Below are 23088 nucleotides of genomic sequence, written 5' to 3' on the forward strand. Positions count from 1 at the left end.
ATACATATATATATGTATATATACACTCATATATATATGTTATATTTATCTATTTATCTTTTATATATGTGTGTGTGTGTATGTGTAAAAATTATATATATATGTTATATTTATGTAATTATATTTATCTTTTATATATGTGTGTGTGTGTATGTGTAATAATTATATATATATATATATATATATGTATGTATGTATGTATGTATGTATGTATAATTCATGTATTTATAGTTATCTTATGTGTGTGTATAATATATGTATGTGTGTTTATATATATATATATAATTATCTTATATATATTTGTGTGTGTAATAATGAACTTTGTGTGTGTGTGTGTGTGTGTGTGTGTGTGAGAGAGAGAGAGAGAGAGAGAGAGAGAGAGAGAGAGAGAGAGAGAGAAAGTGAGTGTGTGATTTTGGCAAGAAAAATATTTTAGTTTTTGAGAATAGAAAAGTGTGTGTGTGTGTGTGTGTGTGTTTGTTGTTCTGTGTTCTTAAAGTTTGCATATGTCTTGCATTATATTTCTCTTTTATGTTTATGTGTATGTGTGTGTGTGTGTGTGTGTGTGTGATTTATTTATGTTTGTGTTTATATATACATATATATGTATACTTATATAATTTATGTGCATGTATAATTCATTTATGTGTTGATATATATTTATGCATATATCAATATGTATTTATGTACATTTTTATGTATGTATATATACATACATATACATATATATGTATACATATGTATATACATATATATGTTATATTTATGTAATTATATTTATCTTTTATATATGTGTGTGTAATATATATATATATATATAATTCATGTATTTATAGTTATCTTATGTCTGTGTTATTTATTTGTGTGTATAATAATCATACACCTAGGGAGAGTAGATTGGTTAGAGAAACTCTCAAACACTCTCACACATCAAGAAAAAGGGTGCATACTTATGTGTCTTTAATTAAACACACATGTACACACATAAAGGTTAAGCACCCAAATGTATAGGTCCAAACATCCATGTACACACAATGTATTCGCATTAGTATATTTGACACACATCGACGTGCATCGACGTACATAGTATTCATGCTTCTACTTACTTATATAATTGTATGTATGATTGACAGATGGAAGAGGTGACTTGCATTTTTTTTTAGCACATGAGAAGCAGTCTTTCCTTCTTTGAGGAAAGGGTGAAATTGGTTGCCGAGTTTGAGCACTGTTATTTCCATGTTCCAAGTTGGTCTGGACCATGGCTGGTTTATGCTGTTAATTGAACGATGTTCACCAAATTACTATATGATTAGATTCAAATAAATTAGATGAAAATATTACGCTCATGATTATTCAAGAAAGCTTGGGCTTGATTGATCGTTATGAAATAGACTATAATGTCCATGGTGATAGAGATCAAGCACGACAAGTATTCGATGCGGTTATCAAATGTGTCCCAAAGCATAAGCTCCTTCGAAAATAAATATGGTTATATATTATTTAGTAACCATTGGTGGTAGATTGTATAAATATTATTTAGTAACCATTGGTGGTAGATTGTATAAATATGGTTATATATTATTTAGTAACCATTGGTGGTAGATTGTATAAATATTTTTTATTCTTTCTTACTATCAAGTATAAAAAAGATCATGATTGTTATTGATATATAGCTTGATTATGTTTCATTCAGAGACATGTCCTTAAATATCTCAAAGTTGACCTATGACAATAACAAATTGTTGGATACAATCTTCTTTGAGGAGACGCCCCAATTGGGCTTTTTTGGATATCATTGTAGCCCAAAATGGGAAGTTCTTGGCTTTGATGTGTGGGATGATATTAATCCTCGATATATTTATATAGTCTTAGATTCTTATAGGCTAGATGACAATGTCAAGCTCCTTTTAATCAAAGAGGCATTGGGATTATTAGATGGCTTTTACATTGTGGGTAGTAGATGTAGGAGCTCCGAGGAAAAGCGCTTCATTTTTAGGGAAATATTGAAATGCATTCCATTGAAAAAGTTAGTAAAGATAATGTAATAAGATTTAAGATTATTGATGGATGGGTCCTCTCTCTCTCTCTCTCTCTCTCTCTCTCTCTCTCTCTCCCCCTTCTGTATGTTTGATTGTTTGTCAATCTCTCTCTCTCTCTCTCTCTCTCTCTCTCTCTCTCTCTCTCTCTCTCTCTCTCTCTCTCTATCTCTCTCTCTCTGTCTTTCTGTATGTTTGATTGTTTGTCAATCTCTCTCTCTCTCTCTCTCTCTCTCTCTCTCTCTCTCTCTCTCTCTCTCTCTCTCTCTCTCTCATATTCACACACATGAAATATACCAATAGTTATTATTGCGCTTTATTTTGTATTTGGTGTCAAATATAGTTAGGAGAGGGTGAAATAAATAGAGAGATCATAAGTTTGTTATTTTATGTGTCTTTGTATATGTGAATGTGTAGAAGCAAGCACAAGGACGATTGAATCAAAGTTGGTGCTCGAGTATAATTCTCTCTTCAACTTGAGGTTAGTTCTTTGGATATCGTCATTGTCTCTCTCATTTTTTGTGTTAAAAAGGGATGCATAGAGTGAGGACTACCTAGAGAGAGAGAGAGAGAGAGAGAGAGAGAGAGAGAGAGAGAGAGGATTGTGTACATCAGGATACTTTTATATCTCTTTCTATCTTATGAGTGTTTGTTGCTGATAATCCGATTGCAAATATTAGCGTAATATTGATATGTTAGAAATCTTTCACTTTTTGGACTTCTGTCTTTGAGATCGTTGAGAATATATAGATATAGAATATACAAATTGTAGTAGCCTTGGAGAATATATGCATTTATATTAATTGATAAACATTCTTAAAAAAGCAAAAAAAAACCCTTTCATAGACAATTATATGTATCACTGTGTTCTTCTTTTTGTTGTGGTATACATGTAGATTGCTAGGGTATATGTTGGCAAAGATACATAGAGATAATTGTAGAGCTTTAAGATATTAATTTTGGATTTCAGCCAATGGAGCTTCAAAATGATAACAACAACCGCTCCAAAGATGTAGTGACTGTGGATGATTCTTCCAATGAAGAAGTAGCTTTGTCTACGCCGCCTGAGTTGATGAATGTTTGAGCTGCAAAACACCTTGCTCGGTCAAGGTCTCCATCTAGACAAACAAGCTCTAAACGTCTATAGACTATGGCGAATACATGCGACCGCACTGAGAAAAATTCAGTTGCTTGCAAGGAGTACTTAGATACCCTTTGGGATGAGATTCGTGGAAGTGGCAGCCAAAGGGGAGATACGTTAAGAGATGAGTCGACTCATCGTCTCCATCGCGTCCATGACAGTAGTCGTCGCATGGAGGCAAACCATCTAGATATGATTTCTTTCATGGAGAACATGCATGTTCAAATCGGGGAATGTCTGCGTGGATGTAATGGGCAATGTATAGAACATGTAAATTCTCTAAAAGATCAAGTGCGTACATTAGGCGTGGAGGTATTGAGTCTAAAGATATATGTTAATTGACTCAATGCAATTATGAAAAAGATGTGCCATGTTTTAGAAGCAAGGGCAGTTGCTTAGAGATTTTGTGAGAGGGATGATGTTTTTTGATCAAGGGTCAAATTGTGTTCCAACTTTTATATTTGGCTCTTCATCTTGGCAATACATATAAAATATTTATTTTCCCAAGTTTAATACTTCTCTCTTCTATTTTGTCTTTGCACTCTTACTTTCCATGTCTCAACATGTTTCAACTCTGCCTTCCTCTCTCTCTCTCTCTCTCTCTCTCTCTCTCTCTCTCTCTCTCTCTCTCTATCTATCTATCTATCTATCTATCTATCTATGTCATTGTCTGTCTCTTTGTCTATCTTAAGTATTATGTTGTTTGAAGTTAAGAAAAATAGTATTCGTTATTTTGTGTTTGAAGATGACTAGGAGCTGTACATACTTGAGTTCAGACCAAGTTCGTCGGCTTCGAATTTTGGATGCAACATGCATGACTTGCCATAAACGGTCATGGACAAGGACCTGTATTCGAAAACAAAATGTTGCTAATTTTACGGATTACTTTAACATAGATGGGATACTGAAACATTTGGAAGGGTTGAAAATGGGGAGCGATAATTTCTCATTTGATTTAAATGAGCTACCTATGGATGATAATTTCCAATCTATAACTTTTGTTGTTTTGGTGATGTGAAAGATATTAGATCTAAATGTCACTCTATAAGGCGGGTGTTTTCTTTACCTCGGAATGTCAAGCACCCAGCAAACTATGGTGATATATTCTTGAGAAGATTGTACTCTTCACTCATTAAGAGGCCTTTCTTACAAGTGCCATTTTTGTGGTATAATAATTTGGAAGTGTGAGGGCGTTAAGAAAGCTTGGAGAATATGCGGGCAAACACTATTGTGGAAGTGAGAAGGTCTCTTTACTACCATTGGAAAATCCACCTCTTGCATTGGTGGAGTTTTTGCATGGTAATGATAATGCAAGTAAGGAATATAGAAAGAATATACACTCTTATAATAATGCCTTGGTATTTGTTTCACTGGATGCTCACTTGGAAAGTCAGCTCTTCACTAGGGGAGGAGGAGTATTCAATTTTTGAATCCATGATACCACCTATCATCGTGTTGGTTCTGTTATACCTGATGAAACTCGAGATATGACTCCTCGATTTTACCAGCTTTATGTGTATGATATAGAGCATGAATTAGAGAATAGACTTCATGGTATGCCCTCTTTAAATCATAAAATTGTTGAAAGGTTGCAAACAATGATGTATGTACATAATCCATATGCCCACGCACTTCGTTCAATGAGAGAAATGTTGTTGTCAAGTCCACATACAAATTGGAGAATGGTCATCACTGAAGCAGCTCGATCAACCTCACGGCAATACTTGGTCCCTACAGGAAGTGAGGTAGCAGCTATCATGCCCGGTCAAGGAGATGATTTTCATGTGGGGCATAGAGACATCTGTCAGCTGTCATCAGTACCAAGCGACCTCTAGATGACATCCGAGCGACCTCTAGATGACATCCGAGCTTGTCTGTATAACAAGGGAGTGGAGGTGCTACCCCCCTCTTGAGCATCAGGCAATGCTCCAAACCTATGCTCTGCTGAACCTGAATGAGCCGTAGCAAGAGTCGGCTCCAACTCAAAGGCATCAAGATAAAGCTACAATACTTAAGGTGAAGCTTTCCCACCTCTACGAATCCTCCTCTACCAAGTGCTTCTTCTCGTCCAACTCTGCAGCTAGTTTAATCGCTTATAGAGGCTCCATACCCACTGATCTACATGGTAAATCCATGCTCTATTCCAATCTTCTTATGTTTGTGCATTATTTTGCTTCAATTGTTGATGTAAACAATGTTGAAGTTACATTCAATCTAATCATTATCTGTCCTACTTGCGTATTGTTTGTAGAGAAAGCTTGACATGGACTACACAATAGTCATTCTTGGCTATATTCCAACAATGGCTCATGTTTCAATAAACTCTTCTCATCTTCCATGGCACAACATTCACGTCAATGCCTGATAGGTGAAGCCATGTTGTATCCATCGTGGAGCTTGGTGATGATCGATTTTGAGCATTCTTCTATCTTCGACAAGGTTTGTTTTGTCGAACTACTACATGGCTTCCTTGTTCAAGGAAACATTCCACCATCTTTGCTCTTTGTCTATGGTTGACATTTCTTAGTGCTTAGGAACATTCTAATTGCTCTCGTATGCTCTAATAGAGTGGTTTCAAAGAAATATGGATGCACAACTTCCATAGTATCCAAGGTCGTAATTTCTTTATAAGTGGATGCACTTCTTCTACACCCAGTATACAAAGTCCTGCTTTGACTTCTACTGCAACTTCAGTAGCTTCTACCACTAGCCTCCCCACCAAAGCTTGTTGACTAGAAATTCTGAGGATAGAACCGTGATTAGGAAGAGGGGTATGCTAACCATGTTGGCTAACATTACTCCAAAGACAAGGCAACATCTTCAAGCCATATTTTTGTACCACACAATGCACTTTATGTAAAATGATAATGGAAAATCTCCGAGCCTACGACTTATGCTACCGATTCTGATTATAGAACCGTGATTAAGAAGGGGCGTATGTTAACCACGTTGGCTAACATTACTCCAAAATGCAGCATCTTTAAGCCATATTTTTGTACCACCACGTAATGCACTTTATGTAAAATGATTATGGGAAATCTCTGAGCTTACGACTTGTGTGATACCAAAAGATAGCCAAACACCGAGCTTACGACTCGTATAATGTCAAAAGATAATCAAACCCCAAGCTTATGGCTTGTGTAATGCTGGTAATATATATTTTAACTAGGAAAGTAGCCTAGACTAAATTATTGAGTCCCCAAACATCATTTGGATGGTTGGACATTGTACAAATTAGCCTTATATATAAGACATTTTGACTAATGAGAACATATAATCCCATTCTCACAATTGAGTTTGAGTCTTCTTGCTCTTGTGATTGAAGTAGTCTGTATGCTTTCTCTTCTTCTTATTGCATGCATGGTTAGGGATTGTGTGGGTGAGTAATGGTGTTGATATATGTTCCCTTTTTCCTCTTTCCTTGTCTTATCTACTCTCTTGTGCTCACTTTTTGATATTAAAGTAGAGGTTGAGCTTTTCATAACTCTCTCAAGATCTCTTTGCTGTGTACCCATTTACAAAGCTCCTTTGAAGAGACAACAAAGGAGTCAAGGTTGAGGAACTTAGCTCTCCACAAAGTGAGAGATACTCTACGAAGAGTGGCTTGAGATACTCCTCTCCTTCTCTCTATCTTGTAGGGCTCAAGTGCTCTTGATCAGTGAACACATACAAACATTATTGTCTCAAAAATCAAGTGAGAGCTGAGGTCAAGGAAATCTAAGAACCTATAGACCACATTCCTATCATGGCCGATCAGGGCCCTACACCTCCATGTGTGTGCCAGAGCAAGGAAGGGACAGACGATAAGGAAGAGGAGTGATTAATACGGTAAGACCTGGTCGAAGACCCAACACATCTGGTCTTCCAATACTAACCCCATCAATGGCCAGATCTACGCCATCTATAATCTCTTAAGAATGGCTAGTGAAAATAGGAAGAAGAGTGGGTGGCTAGGGAATTGAGCACATGGCTTATGCACCAAGGCAACACCAATCTGAAGTCACATAACATAGCAAAGTTAATACAAATATTTAAAAGTCATGGAGACCCAATTAAAGCTACTTGTAAAACATGTGGGGTGATAGAAGACCTAAATAAGATATGTGGGATGATAGAAGACCTAAAGGAAAATTCATTTGTTTTTCCTAACTTTAGATGGGAAGTCCCACCAATAGTATATAACCTTAAAATGTGAGGATAAAGCTGAATTCACTTGGCTAAAACACTTGTTCATGTGCCAATTTTTACACGAGCCTAGTGGTGGCACAGCTTCATATTATCAAGGAACAAGAGCATGAGTCAATGAGGGACTATGTCTCTTACATAAACATCTGAATTTCTCGATGTAAAATTTGGGAGAGGTTGACTGATGAGACCATTATTGGTGTACTTTTATAAGGGAGTACATGACCCAAAGATCCATGATTACCTACTCTCATCCAGACAAGCTTCTCTAGATATATGTTACAAGATGGCCATAAAGTTTAAGCTCTTCATGCTAGAGTTATGTTATAAGATGGTCATAGAGTTTGAGAGTAACATGTTCATCCTAGAGTTACCCTAGCCAAATGATAGAAAGTCACCATTAATAGTTGACCATTGATGGAGATCATTGCACCATCACAGATCTCGAGTCATCTCTAGATGGGAAAAACAAGTAAGCAACATGACGGTCGACGAACTAAGCATGATGATAATAGAAAAGCTAAAGTTAAAAGAGGTAAGAGAGCCACCAAGTAACACGTATCTCCACCCAAGAAGAGAGCCATCAGGTAGAAACATGCATCTCTACCGCCATCGAAGAACATCCCAAAGAAGAGAACTAATCTGATGTTTGTCAATATGTAGATATATATAGGCACTGATGAGTGCCCACACCTACAACCCTTATAAATGCTCTATTATGCTTATCGTATGCATTTAGGGAATCATGATCATGTGTACGTTCCCTAGACACAACCACTAGCTCAATTTCATGTGCCAAGGCAACCTTTAGTTTTACCAACACCACTTGGTCAAGCTAGTGGCTACAGGGCTAATGTAAAATGTGTAAAACTATCCGAGGGGGTATGTATAGAGTACCCAACGTACCTATATCACTATCGGTCTTACCACTACACCTTCACCTAAGCTTTTGTCACGATCAATCAAGGTTTTGATCGAGGAGAAATCGTAGAAAAAAGTGAATATCCTCTCAAGTTAGAGTTGAACAATGACTACTATGAGGAGCGAGACTTCTACATAATGCAAGCAATTAAGGAGCTACACCAGTATCGGTATTCCACACCACTATTCATCACATACCATTATTTAAGTGGAAAGGGTGAGACATTAACTCAACCGTGAGGAGGGATCGAATGTAATGTTTCCATTGTCAAAGGACCCCATAGAGTGGTAGAGTGTCCGTTTAAGGCAAGTACACTAGCTCCAACCACAAGCTCTCATGTAAAGTACAAGTGTTCCAGCTTATACATGTTTCAAATATGGACTAAAACATCTAATTAAGGTTTATCTATATAAAACCACTGTAGTCCATATAAATCAAGCTGAGAGGCATCATCTTTTGCCAATCCTACCCATAGTTCTCTGTATGATTAGTGTAAAACCTCGACATATAGTGTCCCCATTAAAAATTTTAACTCTTTTCGAAACCCAACAATAGAATAAAGAAAAGGTAGGTACTGAGTGTGTAAGATCCCTCCCTAGCCCACAACTAGTATGTAAAAATCTTTACATTTACCAAGTAAAAAGCTAGAGAGAGAAATTTATTCTAGAGAGAAAGTTGAGCTTTCATAATATTTTTGAATGGAAAATTCTCTTTTGGTTTTTAAAACTCATCTATGCAAATAAGACTCAAATTAGATTTCAAAAAAGTAAGATTTTTAAAGTACCATCAATGGGGAACCGTAAAGAGCCTAGTTGGTGAAAATCTTTAAAAATGATCATTCGGAATCATATTGTGGTTATGTAACCTCTCAAAATTTATTCTCTAAATATTTTAAGAATATTAGAAGAGCTAGAATGCAAATTTGAGTCCTCGATCTTCCCCAATTAAAAGTGAGGTAATATTTTAACTTTTAGTGAGGCCTCAACCTGACTGCCCTTGGGGCATTGGCCACTTGAGTTGCTTTTACTTGGATCCCAAAATTATGTTACTGAGCTCAAGGGGGTAATCACATAGTAAAATAACTAGCATGGCATAAAATAAAAAAACACAAATAATCTTGATTATCATTCATTCTCAATATACAAGAGAATACAACAAGTAGGTAAAATTAAACAACAATGCAAGTATACTATAATTTGTATAGTATGCTCATGCAAGGTTCTTCCAAGAGTTTTTCATCAAATCTTACAAAAAAGAAAGCATCGGTGGACTCATCTAGGTCACCCATCTGTAGGCCAGTATGTCATCTCCAGCCATGCTCCCCTTTTCTCCTTTTTACTTCACATCGCTTGGCTATGGGATCGACCAAGCTAGGGGATCTGGTCTCTTTCTTCTTCTGCTTAGTCTATACAATCGTGGGTGCCTTAGGTGCAATTAGCTAAGTGGAGAATCGACCTCTTAACTTTCTTTGATTTGGAAGTATGGGGGACCTCGGTGGTTGCTTTGGATGGAGGTAATAGCTAGCCTTTCATAGCAAGGTCCTTGGTTGCTCTATGACCAAATACCAAAGTTCTAGGTGGGTTTGGGGAGTCTCTAATTTGATGGGCTAGTTGCTGACATTAGAAACATTAAGCTTTCTTGTCTCTTGGATTTGGCTCAAACTTGGGTTTGGGAAATCTCTAATTTGATGGCCGAGTTGTTGACATTAAAAACATTAACCTTTCTTGTCTCTTGGGTTTGTCTTAAACTCTATCCTTAGTTACGCTTTGATGGAGGGCTTTTAAAAGCATTCCCTTGAAAAGATCTCTTAGTATGGGTAGAAGATGGTAAGGGTTTTTGTCAAGTCCTGACTGGAAAAGATTTTGCAAAATCTTTGTCCATTGATACGGCTTATGATATTGATGTAGGCTTTACATCTTTACTAGATGGGTAAGTGGTTCATTAAGCTTCTGACCAAATCATTCATTTTTACTAGATGGTTAAGTGGTTCATCAAGCTTCTGACCAAATGAGTTTAGAAGGGTTGATTCATCCATTACAGGAGCAAATCATAGCAAATTAGCAAAGGCTGGATGTATTCCTCAATGGTTCTTCCTTCTTGGGTTCTAGCTCTAACAATTCATTCATTTTTTCCTCATGAAACCATGGGGGGATAAAACCTTTGGTGGAGGTACCGCTTTATTGTTAAGAATCATGGTGCCATAAGCAATGGCTATGGTGATTAGTAGTACTAATCCAACATTGATCTAGTGATTTTAGTTAATCTAAGGTGGGTGATGCCTAAGCATAGACATGATGATTAACTACTAAACTAATGAAGCTTAGACTCAAGTGTAATAAGGTTACAAGATTGAGATTTGTATTCATAAAGAGGCTTGAAAGCTTGCTTCATGTTTCATTACTAGAAATGGCCCCCTTTTATATGAGGAGGTTAGATTAGGGTAGTGGTTAGTTTTTCCTTTGTTGCTCAATTTTGCTACTTGCTTGAGATGTCCTTGATGAAGATGTCCTTTGTTGCTCAATTTTGCTACTTGCTTGAGATGTCCTTGCTCAATTTTGCTACTTGCTTGAGATGTCCTTGCTTTTGCTTGAGATGTCCTTGATGAAGATCCCTTGTTGATTCCTTCATGCTTCATGCCAATGTCATGTCCTTCTTCGCATTGTTGGATGTTTCTTGGCTCTTGGTCTTTGCTCTTTAGCTTGACTCTTAGCTCTTTAACATCCATTTCTTCACATTGTTAGATGTTTCTTGACTCTTTAGCTTGGGATTTGTGGTCTTTGTTGAGCCATTTCTACTGGTAACCCGATCTACATCTTTGCCAATGTGCTTGGAGCGTTGTTTCTTTTTGGATGTGGCACATTCGATAGCTAAGGTGTTGGATTGCTTTGGATCTTTGGCCTTCTTAAGTTTGGGCATCTTGGGTTTTCTGAGCGGGTCTTCTTACTGGCGTGTTTTCTTCCTCATGAGAAGATATGTCTTTACCCCGTTTTTGGCTTGCCTCTCAGAGGTCCTTTTGTTAGAACACCTCATACCACTGAGATAGGCGCGGCAATAACCAACAGAATCATTCCCATAGATGAGTTACCTTATACGTGCGCAGCTTGTGAGTGCTGCTTTTGTGATCATATGATGGATGGGCTTATGGAAGTGTAAAGAGTTCTTCTATCTTACTGTATATGTTCCAAGAATGAATAAAGTTTAAATCTTGTTCTTGTCTTGACCCTTACTCTCTTTGAGACTTTTTTAATTGGTGATTAGTCTTAATTAAAAAATTTCTCTTAGTCTCATACTTGTGCATCTTGCGAAATTACCCCCAGTTTGCGAGATGAGGGCATCTCGCGTTTTTCAAGTGGGAGAGAATGTAAGATTCCTCCCCAGCCTTTCAAAATGTCCAGCATCTTCCCCTGTAATCAATCCCTCTTCAGAAACATAAAAGACTTGTTTCTAACTGTTTTGACCTAGAGAGAGAAAATATTCTAGAGAGAGAATATTTAAATTTTTAATATTTTTGGATAGAAAATTATCTCATCTTATTAAAATAAGTTCCCCTGAAACAGAAATTCAAAAAGAACTTTCCAATGTGCAATTGGAATTAATTGGAAATGGGTATAAAGGACCTTAGCCTAAGGGTCTAGATTTTCAGAAATTTTTGGATTATGGTCCAATTAAGGTTCCTATGGGCCAATAGCATCAATCCATGTGTAGGGAGGAGATAAATCCAATTTGTAAAAGAAGATACCCAAAAATGAGTAAATGCTCACATAAGATGAAGAGTTGAAAATGTACAAGGTTTATTAGTAAAAAACTATGAGCAATATTAAAAGTACGTTTTTTTTTGCGTATGCTTATAAGGGTACGTTTTTTTTTCTCAAAAAAAATAGCGCACGTCCATACGCTTAGGAGTGAGTGGCCGTGGGTTTATGTGTGAATGGCCATGGCTTATGGGTGTACCTCAAAAGCATATGTCAGTATGCTTAGGAGCGAGCAGTCGTGGCCTTATGAGAGAAGGGTTGTGGGTTCATGTGTGAACGACCGTGGTTTATGGGTGTATGTTTTTTTTCCAAAAAAAAAATCGAAAGTGTACTCATAAGCTGTTTGATAATGCCATATTCGTCCCATAGAAAGAATCGAGAGGACATTAGATATACTTTTAGCGTGTTCTTTTTTTGTAGCACTAGAAGTTTCCTTATTAGACGTCGGCTTCTCGTTTGTTTTTAAAATGTAATTATCTTCATCGCCATCTTTTGCAATCAAAGTTTTCATAATTTCATTTTCGGGTGCATGGGATCTCGTAGTACGTCTGTACGCTTAGGAGTGAACAGTCGTGGTCTTATGAGTGAACGACCGTGGGTTCATGTTGTGTGAATAACCGTGGTGGCTAGTGGGTGTATATATATTTTTCAAAAAAAGTTTTTTTTCGAAGCGTACTTCCATACACTTAGGAGTGAACGGAAGTACGCTTAGGAGTGAACAGTCGTGGTCTTATGAGTGAACGACCGTGGGTTCATGTTGTGTGAATAACCGTGGCTAGTGGGTGTATATATATTTTTCAAAAAAAGCTTTTTTTTCGAAGCGTACTTCCGTACACTTAGGAGTGAACGGCCGTGGCTTTCCAAGTGTACGTTTTTGAAAGAAAAAAAAAGCTTTTTCCCCCTTTTTTCAAAGTGTATGCCCATATGCTTAGGAGTGAACGTCTAATCAGTCGTACCCTTTGGCTTGAAAAATGCCTCTATATAATTCCAGAGGTTTGTGAATAACGTCTTAAGAAAATACCATGGATTTTGCTCACTATACATTGCTGACATCATGAGAGAGGGAGAGAAAGAGATACATGAGAGAGGGAGAGAAAGAGAAACAATAAAGGATGAAATAAGAATGGAAGATAAATAAGCATATCAAAAGAGGGTGCCTTGCTAAGTGGTGTTCTTCTCTCAATATGACTTCAGTGTGGAGTAGAAAGTAAGCAAAGGTAATGTATTCGTAGTAGCTGTTGAATATTGGATGTGGAAGAACCATGGATACTTGTTCCGATGGGGACATCAACCATAAAATACAATGTCTCTTTTTGATGTATCATATATGCCAATGAAGGCATATTGGACCTAGTGTGTTAAAATTTGGACACCACTCTCATGGACCCTACTCATACACACTTGGCACTGTGCAAAGAAACTAAAACATGACCATAAAGCTCACATTTTGTAAATAAAAAAAGATAATGTTGATATGTTAGTAAGACCGACATTAATGGAGGCATGGTGGACCTAGTCTGTTAAAATATGGACACCACCCACCATGGGCCCTACTTATACACACCTGGCATTGTGTAAAGAAACTAAAACATGATCATAAAGTTCACATTTTGTAAAGTAGAAAAGATAATGTTGATGTATAAGTAAGATTGACACTCATGTGAGAAAATATCTAACACTATAACACAAAATATCTAGCACTATAGCAGAGTGAGATAAGCACTGAGTCATGTTGCCTATCCTTAGCATTGTGGGCTGATGTGTCAGCCCACTACTACATGATATTTCCACCCTAAATCCTAAACCCTAAGCCCTAAGCCCTAAGCTCTAAACATAACCCTAAATGATTTTAGAAAACCCTAGAAAATATTTAAAACTCTAAAAATCATAAACCTTGAACCTAATTCAAGTGGAGAGGCGTCAACATCCACCAATCGTGCCACAGTTCTTAGCATGATTAGTGTGTATAGTAATGTGGAAGAACCCACTAGAGAGTATCCTAGAATCCTAGAAACTCTAGGAATAGAAGGTTATGCCTAAGATCCATATAGCACATTAATCGCCCCATGGTGGTGAGACACACTATCCAAGACCAAACTTTGCCACGTTAGAGTTCTAAAATTACTACCAAGATGGACATACTAGAGCAATAATGCTGGCTTGACAGCTAGGCTCTAGCTTAATATCCTTTTGGGGGGATACATCTTGAAAAGATATTGTGCATCATCTCAGACAATCACGGATGTATTAAAAGTTTTCTATGGTCACATGTCCAGCATGTCGGTATGTATTTAAAAAAATTGGAACCCTATGACACCCGGCCCGCTGTTGCCACCCAAGAAGCTACCAAGAGTTGCACTCAAATTTTGGGCTACTCATGGGATTTCCTTTCAAAAGAAGATAAGAACATGTTAATATTCGGGCTATGGCGATAATAATTAATTAGCACCCTTATAGGCACTAATTAATTATTATGGCCCTAAGGTTTTAACCTTAGGGCCCTTACGTTTTAACCTAAGTAGAGCACAACGAAACGAAAAAAATGGAGCCAAATGAAAAAGACCCAGCACATATAAATGAAAAAAAAACTTTCGTTGTCTCGCGTTCTTTCTCTCTCGTCTCGCAGCAGCAGCTGGAGGCCATAGCCTTAAAATGACCACCATAACTTTTTTGCATTTTATTCCCACCCGAGGCAGTTAAGGAAGGATCTAGAAAAACCTTGAGACTTCTATTTTTTTAAAACGTCCCATCTCCTAAGGTTATACCACTTAAGGGTATACCACCTCACTCCTAAGGTTATACCACCTCAACAAATTAATTAATTGCCAAACAAAATTTGGCACCCATATTAGTGTGAATGCAATAAGGGAAATCCAAATGGCCATGATGCTCTCATTCATGCAATAGTGAACCATTATATGCCTCACTTAAATGATGATGCTCAACAAAGGAAGCTAATAAATATACAGGTTTGAAGTTGTGCGATTTGTCAAAACTTAAAGAATATAATTCTCATGTGCAGAATTTGGTTTACAAAGAGCACGCTTGTTTGTAGATGACTCCGCCCAAAAGACAATATCTTTTCTCATTGCCTCATTACCTTGGAAAGGTGCTAATGCTAGATCTAGAATCCCAAACCAAAATGATCAATCCACACAAGTGGCTGAAATAGAAAGTAATACAAGAAGCTTTCTATACATCTTGTGTCCTCTCTCGAGCTATGGTGTCTTCATGATGATTCAGTAAGTTGTTTATGCTTGTTCATTCTTTCATACTTTGCTCCCCTCTTGTTTTCATTGCTTCCGCTGTTGCATGCTCTAGATACCCACCATGATTCTTAACATGGTATCAAAGCCTTGTTAGGGTTAAGATCCCCTTCATTCTCTCTCTCTCTCTCTCTCTCTCTCTCTCTCTCTCTCTCTCTCTCTCTCTCTATATATATATATATATATATATATATGTTTCTGTCTCTGTCTCTCATAATAAGCCATTCCCAAGCAAGAAGGTTGTGGTAGAAGAAGGAGATGAGCTTCAAGAAGGAGTGGAGGAGAAAGCGAGTTTTGAAGAGCTTCATCAAGAAAAAGACAACCATCATCATTAAGAAGAAGAAGAAGAAAACGTTGCTGTAAGTTCCGTCAGTATTTTCCGTCGAATATGAATTCGCATCTCACCTAAGTCTCCCGGAGGGCCGATTCCCTTAACCTTGAAGGGGGAAGCTGGGGGATTGGCTTCTTGTAGCGACTAGTATTGTGCAAGCTCTGGATTCCCAATTTGGAGAAAAGCGGCACTGGAGCAGTGATCCGGAAAAGCTCCGTCCTCGTTTTCTGTCGATTGATCATCTTTGAAGCTTGGAGTCATGGAGAAAAGGTCGGGGAGTCTTTTTTTTGTGTGCTCTTAGCCCCATATCAAAGGAGGCAAAAAGGGCAACACCTCTCTGCTGGCCGCCGTCTGTCAATAGCACGACAGGCGCAACATCACGATGGCAGCACCGTCCGTCGAGGCGGGCGACGTCAGCATTGTCCAATGGTGTCGGCGCTGACCTCCTCTACACAACGGCAGTTGTCATCTCTCCTCTGCACAACAGAGTCCGGGCAATGGCAACGCATGTCATTCGGCAAGGCAAATCTGTAGCGCAAAGCGTCATTCAGTAACGCAGTTTGAGTTTTTTTTTTCTTCAAATAACAAATCAAAACCTCGAAGGTTTTATTCTTTCTAAGGTTTTTCTTCTTAAACCTCTCTCTAAGGTTTTTCCCAAACCTCTCAAACCTTTCTCTTTAAAGCTTTCCAAACCTCTCTCTCAAAGGTTGCCAAAGGTTTTCACTCACTCTTGCTCATCAAAGTGCAAGAGACATTTTTAAAAAATCTTTGAACCTGCTCAAGCACACCATTTTTTTTTTCAAAGCTCGAATCGTTTTTGGCCTTGTAAACTGAGTTAGACACTGCCCTTGTTTATTGGAAGTGGTAAGACCTCTCCTACCCCTATTAATCATGTCGAAGGAGATGGGAGCCTTGATTGAGAAGTTTGATGGCGAGGGTTTCCATATTTGGCAAGTTCAAGTAAAATATGTGCTCATACTCAAAGGTTTATGGCCTTTGGTAAAAGGCACAAAGAAGCTGGACCTTGAAAATTTGGAGGTGGTAGAAGATGATGAGAGGGCTCATGCCATTATTGCCCTTCATATTCATAAAAAACCCATTCATCTTGTGGCAGGTATGAAATCAACAAAAAAGGCTTTTGGGATGAGCTTGAGAAGATTTATGGAGCCAAGGCAAAGCACTCAAAGATTGCACTTAAGGTCAAGTTTTTTGGTCTTGAGATGCATGCAGGTGGCTCTCTTGGAGACTTCATCAGTGAGATGAATAGCATCATGGGACAACTTGCAAGCATTGATGATGACAAAGTTGAAGAAGATGATGCTATTGCCGTGCTCTTGAAGAGCAACCTGTCGTTTCGATAGCCTTGTGACCACATTGAAGCACCTTCCTAATCCAACATTTGAAGGTATTGTTGCAGCACTTCTTGAAGAAGATATAAGGGTCAAAGAAAAGGGTGGATCTACATCTACATCAAAAACTCAAGCCTTTGTCATGAAACATGGTACGTTCAAATCCAATTGAGATGTAATTTTTGATAGAAGAAGGGGCATGTTGAAGCTCAATGCTTCAAGAAAGATGTGTCAAAGCAAAAATGTAACAAGTGGTGAAATAGGCCATTTTGGAAGAGATTGTACCGAAGATGTCACTAAGGTTGAGAGGAATTTCGTAAGTTTCTCACATGCTGAGTTACTCTTCTAGTTGAGGAGAGAAACATGCTTGCTAGAATTGGGAGTGAACCATATTACTCTATAACTCATCTCTTTTGTAAAAGCCTATCATATAAAGGCTACCTACCTTATCTTCTATCCTATGGTTGAGGGGGGTTATTTTATTGAACTTGTATGTCCAATGCTCACCTTGTCCCATGGTGGCATTGAGAGGGGGTGTTGAAATATATGATGTACAAGGTAAAGGATGAGAGGAAGAGGTAATGGAGGTGTGAACAAACTTAAATAAAGTGGGCATGTGGATAGAAAAGGGATCTAGGGTTAGCCCAACCCTAGCCCTTGGTGGACCCTATATAAAGGGCAGGAGACCATACTTTTTGTAACAAGAACAAGAACAACTTGGAGGAGAAGGGTAAAGCCAGCTTTGGAGTGGCTAAAATAGAAAGTAATACAAGAAGCTTTCTATACATATTGTGTCCTCTCTCAAGCTATGGTATGATGTCTTCATGATGATTCAATAAGTTGTTTATTCTTGTTCATTCTTTCATACTTTGCTCTCCTCTTGTTTCCATTGCTTCCACATGTTGCATGCTCTAGATACCCATGATTCTTAACATATCACTCTCAAAAAGGGAAAGAAAACGTTAAAAAAATCTATCAAGCCTAAAAAATACCTAATGATTTGACCACTTCATGTAGAAGGATTTAACTTGTTGGGAGTAGAGGATGATGTGGAGGAGGCTATCCTTAGGGGGGATAATCCAAACATCATCCATTTGTTCAAAATAAATGTCGAAGGCCTAATCCCGAGGAACCTTTCACAGGTAATGATAGTCTTGCTAGAAGAGAGAAGAGATCCCGCCCCACTGTGGTAGAAATGTCCCTAGATGAGGTACAAAACTGGATGATGGATATAGAAAGAGAACACAAAGAATTACAAAAAAGAATATGGGTGCAAGAAGATGCACTCACAAAGATGAACAGAGACAAAGATGGTGAAAGTGAGTGTCAATCTGCTTGGAGAACTCAAGTAGGAGCTTAAAGAGCTTATAAGGATGTATTTGCATGGAACGATATGTATATGGAACTCCACAAGAGCTGAAATACCTTATAAGGATGTGTTTGCATGGAACTAAACACATATAAAGTAGACCTCGTTTCTGCTAACACATAATCAATATGAGGGAGGATGCTATACCAATCAAACAATAGTGGTCAAGAAACAGTGGTACATAATGAACCCAAACTATGCCAAGCAAGTGAAGGAGCTATATAAGATCTTGATAGTAGGATCCATATATTAGGTGGAGAAAGCGAACTGGGTATTAGCGATAGTCCTGAAGAAGAGTGGAAAGTTGAGGGTTTGTGTTGACTATAGAAAGCCGAACACTACCCACTGTATCACATGGATTTGGCATGTGGCAAATAATTTCTCCAATCACACAGGTGGCCACTTGTGCAATCACCAAAATTGCTAAATAGTCTAATCACTTTACTAGTTTTGCAATTTCTCAATAGTTCAATTGTTTGCATGTTTTTCCAGTCGTCCCATTAATTGGTTCACCAATCATTTAATCATTGCACAGAGCAATCGCTCTAATTTTCTAATCCCAACTTCTTCAATTGGCCGATCTAATTACATGACGGTACTTATTGGTGATTGTACCTTTGTAATTATCTGCGCAATTCAACTTTTCCAATTGGCGATTGTACTTTTTCAATTGTCAGGATCAATTACTCGATTGCACTTTCTGTCTGTGCACGATTCATGTTTTCCAATTGTTCGATTTGGCGACCTTTAATCATTTGAGCAGCCATCTCCAATTGTTTGATCTGTGTTTCTAATTGGCCGATCATACTTTTTTGATCATCTCTAATTATTTGAGGGAAGCCTCCAATCGGTGATCCGATTGATAATTTCTAGTAGCTTGGCAAAGTGTTCAATAGCAACATTAGTTCAAGCTTTCTTTTATAATCTTTCCTTCTCAAATTCTCAAGCAATCAGGTTTGGCTAACAACTCGTCAAATTCTCAAGCAATCAGGTTTGGCTAACAACTCGTCAAATGAATTATTATTTTTCTTTCCAAAGATGATAAATAAGAGGGGTTAAATTGTTTCCTATGGAGTTTTATGGTCAAAAATGTCCTTGTTTGGAAAGGGCTTATGGTATCATGTTAGTGGTCCACAAGCCCCGCTCTAGTACAATTGCTCCTGTTACTCCTTAAAGGGCTCATGGCCAATTGATCTGTATTAATCTCCTCAAATTACCATTGCCAAAGAATATGGGATTCACATGATGCTTAAGATTTGACATTGATTGCCTTGTCAGTTAAAAGGTCTATTGTTCCACACATTTGCTCTTATACAACATCCATACTTGCTTGGAACACTCTTGAAGTTATGTATTAGGCTAGAAAATCTTCTCAATATTGATGAAGTCATTCCTAAAAAGGACATGATCCACCCTTAACTCGTTGCTTAAATCTTATGTGGGTTTTAATACTTCCCTTTGTCTTTCTTTGAGAGGCAATGCAACCCCTCTTACCTACCATGAGCTTGTTAGGAACATTCTAGAAAGAATGTTTCTGAGTGCACTGATTAGGTTCTAGTAGCCAAGAAGAAGGGGAAGAAATTTGAGCAAAAGACCAATTTTAACAAAACTTCTGAGACTAAGGGTGATTTTGAATAACCAAAGAGGGTGACTTATCGACATTGCAAGAAGCTCAGCAATGCAATTGAAAATTACTTCAAATATCAAAATAAGGAAAAGAAAAAGGAATCCAACAAAGTTCTAGAAGTTTTGCTTCTGACAATCAAAGTTACAAGAAAGAGGACTCTGCTAATGTTATTGTCCATAAATCTTCTCACTAATTGGCTATTTGCAGTTATAATCTTGAACATGATGCATGTCTCAGTGCAACTATCTCTGACAGTTAGTTTCTTGATAGTGGTGCTTCTAAGCACATAACTGTTGGCAGCCAGTCAGCTCATTTGGTTCCACCCAAGTTTTTTCCCTTTTATAACAAACTTACGAGCTAATCCTTCTTGTTTTGTAACAAACTTTTAAAACGGCCTCTCTGTTGCAAACATGTAGTACCCGATTAGATGTAAGAAGCAAAAGTGGAGAACTCTAGATATGATGCTATGCAAGATAGGAGATCAGTAGATGTTAGATTGATGTACTATTGAGAGTCTGAGCTAATATTCAAGAATGTCTTGTGGGTTGGTCTCTATCTTGTCTCTATTCTGCACTGCATAGTTCTATCTATTCAGTGTCAATTGCATGCATGTCTATATGTTAAGTCTTATCCGAAAACATGAAGGATCTAGGAACTAACTTGCATATAGGTGCGATTAACTCCCCTAAGCATGAGCAAATTGGTAGCTCAACGTTGTGTGTTGGCTTGTCACATTAGGCACAGTTGATATAGTCGTGCTCTCCAGGAGCCGACTAGGTGGTCTGGAACCATTGAAGTGTCGGGTCTGGACAACGACATTTTTAGGCGATCCTTCTAGGGAATGGTACGCTAGGTAGGGGAGTAGGAAGGTAGAGGTTAGTTCCGCATAGGAAGCTTGAATTGGGTTGTGCATGACATGTATGTTCTCTTGGAACACCTCTGACATAGAAGTGAAGAACTGCAGAAAGAGAACTAAAAGCTATAGGAAGTGGAAGCCTGGAAGAAAAAAATTACTATCTTGAAAGGAGAAGGGAAGAAGCTAGCAGCAGCTGTATAGCAGAGGGAAAAAGAAAAGAAATAGTATTGTGGACTGGCTCTGCATTAGACCATATCCCAAAAACTGAGATAAAGGAACATGCATGGGTGGCCACAAAGAAGTTTAAAGAAAAAGCAAATGATAAAGCGGCTCTATGTGTCTAGGTGGAGGAACTAGAATCATTGAAGAATATAAGGAATAGCAAAAGCAAGGTGACAAGACCATCAAATCATTGAAGAAAGAGGTAGACGTAGCCACACCCACAAGGGTGACCAGGGAAAAAGGAGGAAAAATGGGTGTCAGTGAACTGAATGTGCCTTGATGACTGCAAATGCTGATAAGGAAAAAGCCCAACAAATGGATCTGATGAAAAATGCCCACGCCAAGGAATTGTAATCCAAAGAAAATATGGTTCATGACTTCCTAGGCTGGGCGAAAAGGGGAGAAGAAGGCTAGGGAGGATGTACAACATAAGCTGTAGGAGGAATTATGCACTTTGTGCAACAAGCGAGTGCCATGAGGCCTTCAAACTAGGAAGATATAGCCAAATTCATGAATAAGTTGGAACAAGCGCTTAAAGTGGTAGGACAAGGGTGAAGTTCTTTCCCCAGGAGCAGTGGTAGGACAAGGTTGAAGCCCTTTCCCTAGATCCAGAGCCATGTAGGGAAGCAAGTTATGACTCATGGATTTGGGTGAGGAAGCAACTGCTTAATCAAAGAGTGACAATGTCAGTGCCCCTCACCAATGGAGTAAACGTGCATTGGCTTGTTGCATTGGGCACAACCAAGGACGCATCCTTGGTAAACTTTCTTGCCAACGTTCCCAAAGAATGGAGTAGATAGAGCTTATCACAAATTAAGCTCATATACAGTGATGTATATATAGTCTATGTGAACTACTTCTTTGGGGGAGGAAACTTATACTTTGTTACATTCATTCATGATTACAACAAGTACGGCTAGTTTTATCCTATGAAAGACAAATTAGAGGTATTTTCTTATTTTCAACACTTTGTTGCTATGGTTGAAAATGAAAATAGCTTAAAAATTCAAACTCTCCATTCAGATAGGGGGGAATATATGTTCAATGCATTAAAAGATTTTTTGGCACAAAAAGGCATTGAGCATCAGTTTTGTATAGCTCCCTATACACCACATTAAAATGGTGTTGCTGAGAGATGAATCAGGACTCTCATGGAGATGGTTAGATGCATGGTTAAAGGTTACCCAACAGTTTCCACACAAGTTTTCGATGGAGGCAATTCTATGTGCTACATATGTGTTGAATAGGTGTCCCACTAAAGCTTTAATGACTATCAATCCTTATGAGGCTTGGTTCAATAAAAAAACCTAAGGTCGAACATATGCATATTTTTGGTTGTGTAGCATATGCACATGTGCTAGCATAAAGTCAAACTAAGCTTGATGACAAGGCAGTGAAATGCATTTTTATTTATTATAGTGCTGAAAGAAAAGGTTTATCATCTCTATAATCCTCTCACAAAGAAGATTATTGCCACTAGAGATGTCATTTTTGTAGAGGATTTTGTCAATCCAATGATGGAACTCAATAAGCATGCTTATGGGTTATTACTCGTACCAGTTTTTATTGATTCTTAATAGATTTTGCCTACTATCCTTGTTTGTGCTACAAGGGGAGAATGGTCAAGGAATTGATGCACCAAATTCTGATCAGCTATGGTGGATGATGCAGTAAGTGCTGAAAGATCAACAATTAATGAATCTAGTCTAGATGGGCAACACCTTGTAGGATAGCAAATGTTTGCTGAAAGATCAATAATCAATGAATCTAGGCTAGCAAGATAGTAGAACTAGATCCGATGCTCAAACCACTTCTTCACATCATATATTGTTGAGTTTGCACTTCTTAGTTCTCTACATGATATAGATTATCATGAGTCTTTTGAAGAGGCTCAAGACGATCCAAATTGGGTGAAAGCCATGCAAGATGAAATTTATTCCATTCAGTAAAATGGTGCTTGGGATTTAGTGGATCTATCACTTCACAAGAAAGCTATTGGTACTAAGTGGGTTTCAAAAATTAAGTGAAAGGT

This window comes from Cibotium barometz, chromosome 30, assembly GCF_041138505.1.
Source record: "Cibotium barometz isolate CiBa-2024 chromosome 30, ASM4113850v1, whole genome shotgun sequence".
NCBI classification, from domain to species: Eukaryota; Viridiplantae; Streptophyta; class Polypodiopsida; order Cyatheales; family Cibotiaceae; genus Cibotium; species Cibotium barometz.